The sequence below is a fragment of the Microtus ochrogaster genome, unplaced genomic scaffold (assembly GCF_000317375.1).
Source record: "Microtus ochrogaster isolate Prairie Vole_2 unplaced genomic scaffold, MicOch1.0 UNK4, whole genome shotgun sequence".
Taxonomy (NCBI): domain Eukaryota; kingdom Metazoa; phylum Chordata; class Mammalia; order Rodentia; family Cricetidae; genus Microtus; species Microtus ochrogaster.
The window spans coordinates 2,739,197-2,750,455 of NW_004949102.1; the positions used below are offsets into that span (position 1 = coordinate 2,739,197).

General features: G+C 37.8%; 1 pseudogene; it reads left to right on the top strand.

Annotated features, from left to right (window-relative positions):
- Window positions 1-4,768, top strand: part of LOC101998731 — a 132,628-nt pseudogene extending 127,860 nt beyond the window's left edge.
- The last annotated feature ends 6,491 nt before the right edge of the window (window positions 4,769-11,259 follow it).

Consider the following 11,259-nt stretch of genomic DNA (forward strand, 5'->3'; position numbering starts at 1 on the left):
TAGTTGAAATCCACTGTGGCCTGTGAGCATACACATACCCTATGTTTTGAAAGTATTTAACTAAAGTTTGTTTTAAGACCCAGGATACAGTTTTTGCTAGTAAATGTTTGATGTGAACTTGAAACGAATGAATACGCCATTGTTGTTGGAAGAGCTTGTTGTACACGTCAAAACTCAAGCTGATCTCAGTGGTCACTCACACCTTCACTACTATTACCAATTTCCTGTCATTGTGCTCTGTTGACTCCTGAGAGATTTATGTAGAATTCTGACAGTGTGACAGGTACAGTTGAGACTTTAGATGAGTTTAGCTGAAGAAAATTAGAAATTATGATAGGATTTTTGAGCAATACAGACACATTGCAGGTTGTATATTTTAAAAGGAAAAGAGTCTACTAGAAAATAGATTAAAAAGGACTCAGAGCTGAATCAAAGAATAAATTATTTCAGTTATCCAGGTAAAAGATAATAATGGTTTATAAATCAGAATGCAGTAGTGGAAGTGAGAAAATGTTCTTAGATTTTCATATTTCATGGGATAGAAACTGGTTTAAAAAGAAATTGGATGAGAAAGAAGATTAAAAAGAGACAAAGGTTTTAGTTTTTGAATAAATCATAGACTAGTTATAATATATTTGGAGAAGTTAGGGGAAAATAGATTCAAAGAAATTACAAAGTTCAACTGTGTAAATGGCAAGTGTGAAAAACCTCAAAATATTATTAAAGTTCATGAGTTTGAAATTGATGGGGGAAATAGGGGCTGAGATATATATTTGAGGACTGTCAATATATGGGGGAATCTTCAGTATGAATGAAGAGAATGCCAATTAAATAGCAAAGAGAACCATGACAAGCTCCAACCTGTTTCTGCAGTAAATGATCACAGAGTGACTCAGAATAAGAAGAAAAACAATTAGGATGATGGAAGGAAATGCCAGAGAATCATAGTTTCTTGGAAATGTAAAGAAGAATACTTTAGACAGAAAATCATATACTTCCTCCAATGTTTGTTGTAGTTTTCTATTCAATAAGAATTTAGAAAATCATTCAATTGGTATATAACAAGTGATGCCAATGGTAGCTTCAACAAGAATAGAATTCTGTCCACTGATTTTGTGTGGGCAGTAATGTAGTTTCGAGTAAGGTAATAAAGGAATTCAAGAAAATTGAGGACATCATTACGATGTGTTTTGTGGGGAGTCATCAATTCATTTTCAATTGGGTCAAATATCATAAAACAAGTGAGTGAAGAGAACAGTGTACCACAGATGTGAAGGTGAATGAGTTTTTTAGGAGATAAACAAGATTTGTCAGAGTAATCCCAGAGGAAGCAGTTGGTAAGGGCATATCTCTATCAGCTGGGAAAGTGGGCCTTTGGCAAATACAACACTTAGGTCATAGATAGCAATAGAAGAGAAGGCAGATGAAAGTAGGTAGGTGAGTATGGTGATGGAAATTTAATTGCTTATCTTTCTCTCATTGTGATGTCAATGTTTTCTGCTAAGTGAGTCTGTGAAACTTGAAGTATTAAGAGAGAAGTAGATAAATGAAAAATTTATTTAGAAAAGTAGAAAAATGAATCACTTATTTAGTTTTCCAGGTAACTATGAGGCATTACAGGCCATTCAAAGTTTGAAATTTTAAATATCAAGGAGTCACAGTGGCTATGTGACATGTCAATATTATTATTGTCAATGATGACAAGGCAAACTAGGGAGAGAATTTAATTGGGACAAGGTAAATGGGTTGTTAAATAGAAATATATCTAGAAATGTCAATAATATTGAGAAGATAAACAAATGTCAAACTCAAAAGATAAGTATACATATTTTAAGCTATACAGGTAGGGCTATGATATTAGTGCTGCCCTATATGTCAATTTAGTGAAATCAATGGATTATATTTTGGGGGAAAGAATAGTTAAGTGGGGGCGTCCTCCCGCAACCCGGCGTTCTGCATGCTTCAAATGCGCACATACGCCGCAGTGGTCTCTTCTTCCTCAGGACCGAGCCTCTTGATCCTACAGTGTTGCCAAAATGTCGTTTGTAGTAATAGGAGCTGCGGGGCTGCGTCCCCAGTACCCCACTGCCCGCACCCCGGCCGCCTCCGGCTAGCTTATGCCCCGAAATAATTACACGGACACTGTATTCATTTAATCACCGCTTGGCTCATTATATCTAGCCTTTTCTTGGCTAACTCTCGCACCTGGACTAGCCCATGTCTAATAATCTGCTGTAGCCCACAAGGTGGCTTTCCAGGGAGCTTCTAGCCTACGTCCATCCTGGGTCGGAGCTTCATCGCGTGTGCCTCAGAGAGCAGAGCTCATCATGTCTCTCTGAGGCATCTGCCCCTGAGAGGAGAGCTGTCGAGTCTGACCTCACTTCCTCTTCCTCCCACCTATGTTTTAACCTATCAGGGCAAGCAGCTTCTTTATTTAATCAACCAATGACCTTCCTCCATCACTTCCCCTTTTTCTGTTTAAACAAAAAAAGAAGGCTTTAACTTTAACATAGCAAAATTACATATAACAAAACAGCTATCAAGTAAAAATTACAATAATCTTTATCATAACTAAGGAAAACTATAACTATAACTAACTATTCTTAACTCCATCAAAGACTCCAGAAAGATACAATATTACCTAAGCAAACAAGAAAAAAAACAACTTTTAAAACTCTAGAAATGACAGAGACATCTCACTGCCTGGACAGTCACCCAAAGTTCCTCTGTACCGTTGGGGCATCCATCTTCGGCCTACAGGCCCATAGTTTCCAGCAGACATTTCCATGAAGCAGGACATTTTAAAGTCAGTTCAGTCACTATCTGTTGTGTCCTGCAGAATGTCTCACAGACTCTTTCATGAATCAGGAACCCCGAAAGATCTTCTCACCTTTAGGCAAGTTCAATAGTCCTCTCTCTGTGGGTTCTGTGTGTCCAGTTTATACAATAGTCCAGGCAAGAACAGTTTCTTGCTCAAATGGCTATCAAACTCCATAAGGATCCTCTTCAATGCCCATCTTCCTCTTAAAGTATATTGGTGCTGCCAGGAGCAGAGTGTCTCATTGTCATGAAAAGTCCTAAGCTATTTAAAATGCCATGTTCTATAATCTTTGAAAGATATGAAGAATGCCTATCTAAAATATATCTATGCACATCTAGAAAATCTTAACTAACATGACTACAAACTTGACTATTATGATTATCTATTAACAAATTAACAAGCTTACATTTTAAGTGAACTACACAATCACAATATCTTAATCAATAGCAAAAATATACATATATATATAACAAAATTGACCTTAAATCTCTATCAATAAAGCAAAATCTATACTAATACAAATTATTAATATCTATATCAGTCGTTTTCTAACAAGCTGACTTTGGACAAACTGGACGTGAAGGGAAAGCCGGTCGTGATAAGGGTGGACTTCAATGTTCCTATGAAGAACAACCAGATAACAAATAACCAAAGGATCAAGGCTGCTGTCCCAAGCATCAAATTCTGCTTGGACAATGGAGCCAAGTCAGTTGTTCTTATGAGCCACTTGGGCCCACCTGATGGTGTTCCCATGCCTGACAAGTTCTCCTTAGAGCCAGTTGTGGCAGAACTGAAGTCTCTGCTGGGCAAGGACGTTCTCTTCTTAAAGGATTGTGTGGGCCCAGAAGTCGAGAATGTCTGTGCCAACCCAGCAGCTGGCACTGTCATCCTGCTGGAGAACCTCTGCTTTCATGTGGAGGAAGAAGGGAAGGGAAAGGGTGCTTCTGGGACCAAGATTAAAACTGAACCAGCCAAAATTGATGCTTTCAGAGCCTCACTGTCCAAACTTGGGGATGTCTATGTCAATGATGCTTTTGGTACTGCACACCGAGCCCACAGCTCCATGATGGGTGTGAATCTGCCACAGAAGGCTGGTGGATATTTGATGAAGAAGGAGCTGAACTACTTTGCCAAAGCTTTGGAGAGTCCTGAACGACCCTTCCTGGCAATATTGGGAGGAGCTAAAGTTACAGACAAGATCCAGCTGATCAATAATATGTTGGACAAAGTCAATGAGATGATCATTGGTGGTGGAATGGCTTTTACCTTCCTTAAGGTGCTCAACAACATGAAGATCGGAACTTCTTTGTATGATGAAGAAGGAGCCAAAGATTGTCAAAGATCTCATGGCTAAAGCTGAGAAAAATGGTGTGAAGATTACCTTGCCTGTTGACTTTGTCACTGCTGACAAATTTGATGAGAATGCCAAGACTGGCCAAGCTACTGTGGCCTCTGGTATACCTGCTGGCTGGCTGGGCCTGGACTGTGGTCCTGAGAGCAGCAAGAAATACGCTGAGGCTGTGGCTCGAGCCAAGCAGATTGTTTGGAATGGACCTGTCGGGGTCTTTGAATGGGAAGCTTTTGCCAGGGGAACCAAGTCCCTGATGGATGAGGTGGTAAAAGCCACTTCTAGGAGTTGCATCACTATCATAGGCGGTGGAGACACTGCCATTTGCTGTGCCAAATGGAATACAGAGGATAAAGTCAGCCATGTGAGCACTGGGAATGGTGTCAGTCTAGAGCTCCTGGAAGGTAAAGTCCTTCCTGGGGTGGATGCTCTCAGCAATGCTTAGTATTTTCCTGCCTTTTGGTTCCTGTGCACAACCCCTAAGTCAGCCTAGTGTGTTTTCCGCATCTCCATTTGGTGTTAGTGCAAGATTCAGCTAGGGACCGAGATGCAGCACCAGGAACCCTTAAACAGTTGCACAGCATCTCAGCTCGTCCTTCCTTCATAGGGATTTGCCTACATTCTTCAAGATCCAGTTTAAATTCCATAGTGACTAAAGCCGTTGTGCATTCTAGAGTGCATCTATTTATATTCTGCCTGTAGAAGAAAATGAGCTACAAAAGCTTAGACCTCTTTGAGTAGCCACTGGTTGGCTTTGTCACTGTTCATGACTCAGCATGCAAATAAGATGAAATTCCAGCTGTAGATTTGGAGAAGTTGATGATCTATTAATAAATATGTCTGCCGGGGAAGAAAAAAGAATAGTAAGTGCGGGACTCAGCGTGGACTGAAAGGAAAGAGAGACAAATCGAGAGTGCTGTTGTTGAAACTTTAATTCTCAGTACAATGAGCTTTCTTTCAGTAACAGCATTTGCAGTGTGGTTGCAGAAGTGATGACTGAGAACACAATGAAGGCTTATCTTAAAAAAAATTAAAAGGACACTATGGAGATACATGGCTGTCCATGTGGCAGTTATATAGCAATTTGAGTGTCATGTATTGATGGTATTTACAGAAATTATTTGAACCGTCAGACTAACTGTGGTAGACAATTGGAATGAGATGAATATCCATGGCAGTTCCTGAATGGTCTACCACCAGCTACAAGGTAGAGGGAAGAAACTCACAGTGCATTTCCCTTCTCTATGGATTTATATTCAGTGAATGGTTGTTGACAGAAAGAGAGACAGTTTGTTTGGTGGTGTAGCTTCTGATGAACTGACCATTCTCCTTTAGATTTTTATTTCTTTGAGTTTATAATATAATTGCACCATTTCCACTTTCCCTTTGCTCTCTCCAAATAAGGAGATACACTCCTCCTTGCCCCCTATCAAATTCATGGCCTCTTTTTAAATTAACTGTTTTACACTCACACACACACACACTCACACGCCTTAATATATACTGTTCAGTCTGTATGTTGTTCACATGTATGTTTCTATGTTGACCATTGGTAATAGATAACTAATAGGTGTGATCTTCTCCAGGGAAGACTATTTCTCTTACTCTAGGCATTCCATTCTTGCCTCTAGTTCTTTGTACAGACTTCAGGCTTTGTGTTTTATTCCTCATCCATTTTGGCATATGTCTTCTTGCTGTCCTTGCTCAGATATATTTGGATTATCATACTTGTGAGACTTTACAGATGAGGTATCCAACATTACTTAGAGACAGAATCTCAAAGCAAGTTGTTCGCTTTTCTGCTCTTACCATCTTCCTGCCCCATACTGCTTGCTTTACACAATATCTCATCCATACTCTGCAAGACAAGTCAGTGATGCTCACTATGTCAGATACATCACACACACAACACACACAAACACACACACATACACATGACATGAGAATTTGAAGGAAAATTTGAATGAAAGGAATTGCAAGAGGTGTCAATGTGACTATCAATATGATTAAAATTCACTACATATATACAAAAAATTTTCATGAGAAGCTTAGTATTATGTAGATAATATAAGCTAATAGAAGCAATAAATGACAATAAAAACAAAATAAAGAATAGGAAGATTCCCCGTATGTATCACGGTCTATGAGTTAGTGGAAATAATGAAGGCGATATATATTAACCAAATGAGCCTCTGCTAGGATGAAGTTGAGCAGAGCAGGCAAGTAATGGGATAACATAAAGTATTAAGGATACAATAAGTTATGGGTCCTCAAGTAGAAACGTTCTAACCACTAAGGATGGGTAAGTGAAGAGTATAAAAGAATATAGAGCATTTGGAAAAATGAGTCTGTGAAATGAAGGAGGGCTTGGAGTTCTAAATTTCCTTTGGTGAGTTCTCAGTGAAGATGGCTTTGTCCTTATCTCAGTGTTGATGATTCCAAACAATGCTGATACTTTGAAGAAAAGGAACACGGGTAGTGGTTTGCTTTTCAGATGACTAATAACATCTCCAGAAGGGCCTTAATGCTGACACCATGGAAGATCTTAAGAGCAGAAATCTCCTGTGAGGGTTATACCAAGGAAAATAAAACAATGTGCCTGGCAGTAGAAAAAGAATGTTGATACTTGTATAATCCATAAACCCCTATGTTATACTCATTATGTATAAATTATACATCTTTTTATTCATGTTATATGTATTTTCTTCCCAAAAGTATATATTATCACAATTTATGTTTTATTCATATTTTCTGTGAATAATTGTTTCCCCAACATTTGTAGATGATTTTGAAAAACATTCTGACATTTCTAATGGATTTCTAATCCTCTATAAAACATCATATGGAAATCTTCTAAATGTAAATCATAGTTGATGCATCAGTGTGAACTGTATAGGTGGTTATTAAAAAGTAAATAAATCAAATATTTCAGTGGTCAAAGTTAACAAACATAAGGACTGTGGCAAAAGCTGGGCCGGCGTCTCCTTTTCTGCTTAACTGAAAGAGATTTATTTAAAATTTATACTATCAAGTAAAAGCTAATTTCTGAATTATCCCCAGGCAGCTGCATATCAGTAAAAGACACAGTTAGTATATTCTATATACTGACCTTCAAATTTTAAAGTTTGTTTTATCATCAATCATCCACTTTTCCATTCATGAAATGCTAACTGGCAATGCAGCTTATTTATGGAACATTTTTTCCTACAAAGCAAGGCATGGACCTGTATTTGCCACATTGTTAAACCAGCTTTATTTGTGGCATTGTAGCTATAGACACTCACAGGGACAGTCACCACAGAGCTCAACAGAGAGAGGGAAAATTCTAAAACTGATTTCAAGCTCTCCAAGCATGAAATTCAAGAAAAATTTTTTTTGCACTTGCTAACTTTGCTTTCTCCAAGCATAAGACTGACCAAATCAAATTTCCTAAATATTGAAGATACTGAAAGTAAGTGCCAAGAAAAACCAATCCTTTGGCTTGTTTCTCATCATCTGTTGTTATGATGTTCAGGCTATAATATGAATTTCCAAAACATATAGACAAATGGAATGATATTCTGTAAATTCTGGCATACTCAGTATCGTAGGGAAGCATGGAATGTTTTAATTATGAAAACTTGTTAATCATTTAAATGTTTCATTGCTTCAGAGTAGCTTTCATATCAAGTGGTCATGATTTTTAAAAGGTTCCTAATAGTTTGGGTGCTTTGAATATAGTCACCTGTTAGACCAGATGCAAAAAATACACTTAAGTTAGGCTTAGATTTTGGGGGTATGTCTCCAGTTTGATATTCTAGTCTAAAAATTGCCTTACATTGCAGTTTTTTCCTGCATTGTGTTGGCTTCCCCCTTGCTGATCTAATTGTTTGCTGGCATGTTCATTATCTTTTATAGTCACTGTGAGTAGCAAAGGAGTTCGTTATATACGATCTTTGCCAATTCTCTTGGACTTAGAGCCAGCTCTCTTTGATTGCTTCATGTTAATAGCCTAAATAATGCAATTAGAAAGCTTTAGTACCTATCTAATATGTGGTTGCTGTGACCACTAGAGAAAACGAGCTAAAGAATCTGGAAATCTGTGCACAATGAGAACTGTTTTCTTTGAGAGGAAAATAGAAATTACAAACATCTGGAATACAAAAAAAGCAATATAAAGAAAGAAAAGACAGATTTCTTTCACTGAAATTCATGTCATTATTAAAAACATTTACTTGTCACACATGTGAGATCGTCACACATATTTCTAGGAAAATGGTTTTATCTGTGCAAGTGTCCATTTGAATATAGATTTAAATTGGTCATCATACATCATGTGTCTCGAAGTTATGGAGCCTAGATGTACTTTTAAGTTACCTCATAAAGTAATTTTATTTAATAATAAAATTAAAGTGTCTTCAATGAAATAAAATAGTTTAAATTTTTTTACAATTGTGAAAAATAGGGCTGTTTGATATATAAATACACATAAATGTATTGCTATTGCTGTTTTAATCTCTGTCACACATACACTGTATCTTTTCTTTTTATTCCTTCTCTTTCTTGCTACTTCATTTTTCAAAGAAGAGCTTATTTTTTCCTGCAGAGAATGGCTTAGGAGAGCTCTCCCTTTGTGAGATGTTAGATCATCAGGAACTTAAAATGCCACTTGATTAAGTCACCAGGATGGTTTCTGCTTCATGCGATCTCCTCGGTCCTGTCTACTGGAAAGCAAAGTTTATCAGAATGCTAAAAAATCTTTTCTGAGTCTCAACCATTTGTGAAAACGAGAAAAAATTCTACTTGAGTACTCAAAACAGGAGGGTAGGGTACTTAACAGAATATCCTTCTCTCTTAAAACAATGCTAGAAACTTTTCAGCACTGTCTGGAGAAATCCGACAGCAAAGATTGGGGAAGTGCAGAAGAGCATGAAAATAATGATCACATGTTAAGTTGTGTGAAGATCTGGGTTTAATTCCCAGCATACATGTTTACACACATGGCCTCATAAGTCAACTAGAATCTTTACCTCACCATTAAAGATTGATATGAATCTTATATCTGATATTTGAAATAAATTCAAAAGGGACAGAGAATATAAAAGAATGAGTTAATAATTACATTAACACTCACACAATACGCAGGTAAGGAATGCCTGTCATACTTCTGGTGATGAGAAGTTCCGACATGATCTGAAATGTAGTGTTATTAAATTGAGATGATGATAATACCTCCCAAATGTCTCTAAGAATTTCTTGAGAGTGCTTTCCTTATTTTTTTACTACTATGTTGCATGTTAGCACTGGTGGAAGATGACTGTTTTACCTTAGACACTGACCCTAGCATTCTTTTGTTTCCTATGAATAGACACTTTGCTCCTGTTGTTGTGTGATACGTCATGACATCTTATGTTTCCAGACCTGTGTGTATTAGTCTTAGGATTCTCACTAAATATTTAATGACATTGTGAATTTACCCATATAACATCCAAAATGTTTATATTTAATTTTTCACTATGTTTTCAAAATATTCCAAATACATTTAAAACATACTTCTATCTACATCAACTTATAGGCATGGAGATAGATATAAAAATGTTTTTCCCCTTTCCTATGAGTTTTATAAGATCAATGTTTGTCAAAGAGTATTGTGGGGATTAGTCCACTGTGAATTCTTTCTATAGAAATACTTGTCCACACAACAGGGAGCCCATACCTAGGACACTGCTTGTGTGACTAAGAACATGAACCCCATTTTTTTTTTTGCTACATTCAACTGTGAATGGGAATCTTGTACATCCAATGAGTATTAGCCCCTTAAAAGGTGTTGCTTTCTGAAAAATTATGTACTTCATTTGTCTATAAAATTTAATTGAAAAAGGTTATTCACCATTCGTAAATCATGTTCTTTAAATTATTTAATTATTTATTTTACATCCCAACCACAGTTTCACCTCACTCCTCCTCCCATTCTCTCCCCCATCCTCACATTCCCTACCTCTCCACTCCTCCACTCTTTCTATTCAGAAAGGGGCAGTACTCCCATACACCCATGGGTATGTACATGGCATATAAAGTAGCAGTAAGACTAATGACCTCCCCATGTATTAATCCAGGGTAAGGCAATCCAACACAAGGAATAGGTCTCCCACGGTCAGCCAAAGCATTAAGGTCAGCCCCTTCTCCCATTGTTAGGATTCCCAAGAGTGTATCAAGCTACATAACTGTTACTTGTTTGTAAATGGCCCATGTTGGTTCCATGAAGACTCCCTGGTTGTTGGTGTAGTCTTTGTGAGCCCCTCTGAGCCCAGATAGGTTATCCTGTGATTTTTTTTTGTGGTGTCCTTAACCACTCTGGCTCCTTCAACCCTTCTTCCTCCTCTTCAGCAGGATTCCCAGGGCTCGGTCTAGTGTTTGGCTATGGGTCTCTGTGTCTGTTTTTATCAGTTACCAAATGAAGGTTCTCTAACGTGAATTGGGGTAGTCACCAATATGGTCACACAGATAGCCAGTTCAGGTTATGGATCTATGACTGCTAGCTATCTTACTGTGGTCATCCGTGTATATTTTTAGGAGCTTCCCTTGCATCAGGTTTTGACCTGCCCCCAAATGCCCTCCTCCTTCCAGTCATCTCATTCAGTACTCTTCCATCTCATCCACCCCCGACCCAATCATTCATGGGTTTTATTGTCATGTCTTTATGTACTGTTTCTCTTCCTGGCATGATCTTCTCCAGAATCCTATGTGAAGTGCCTGTTAGATAATCTGCAGTCACCTCCTTTGTTGGTGAAGTTCGATGGAGTATCTTTAGTCTTACTAGCTTGCCACCTTTCTTTACACAAGACTATTGTAGCATCTGCTATGACAATATGGTGGAGAACTGGGCCAGATTCTCACTAACATACTTTAGTGTTTGGATGGCTTCAGTTCCCTGGACAGCTTGAGCTCCCTGCTGCCTCCCACAAGCTCTGCGTAGCACATCTTGCCCAGATTTAACTCACTGGCAAGTATAAGACTTCCTATAACAAACGGATTTTCAGAAATGATTAGGCAAATTAAATAATGTACTCTGGAGATACAATTTTATTTCAGTCATTAATTTCTTAATCCT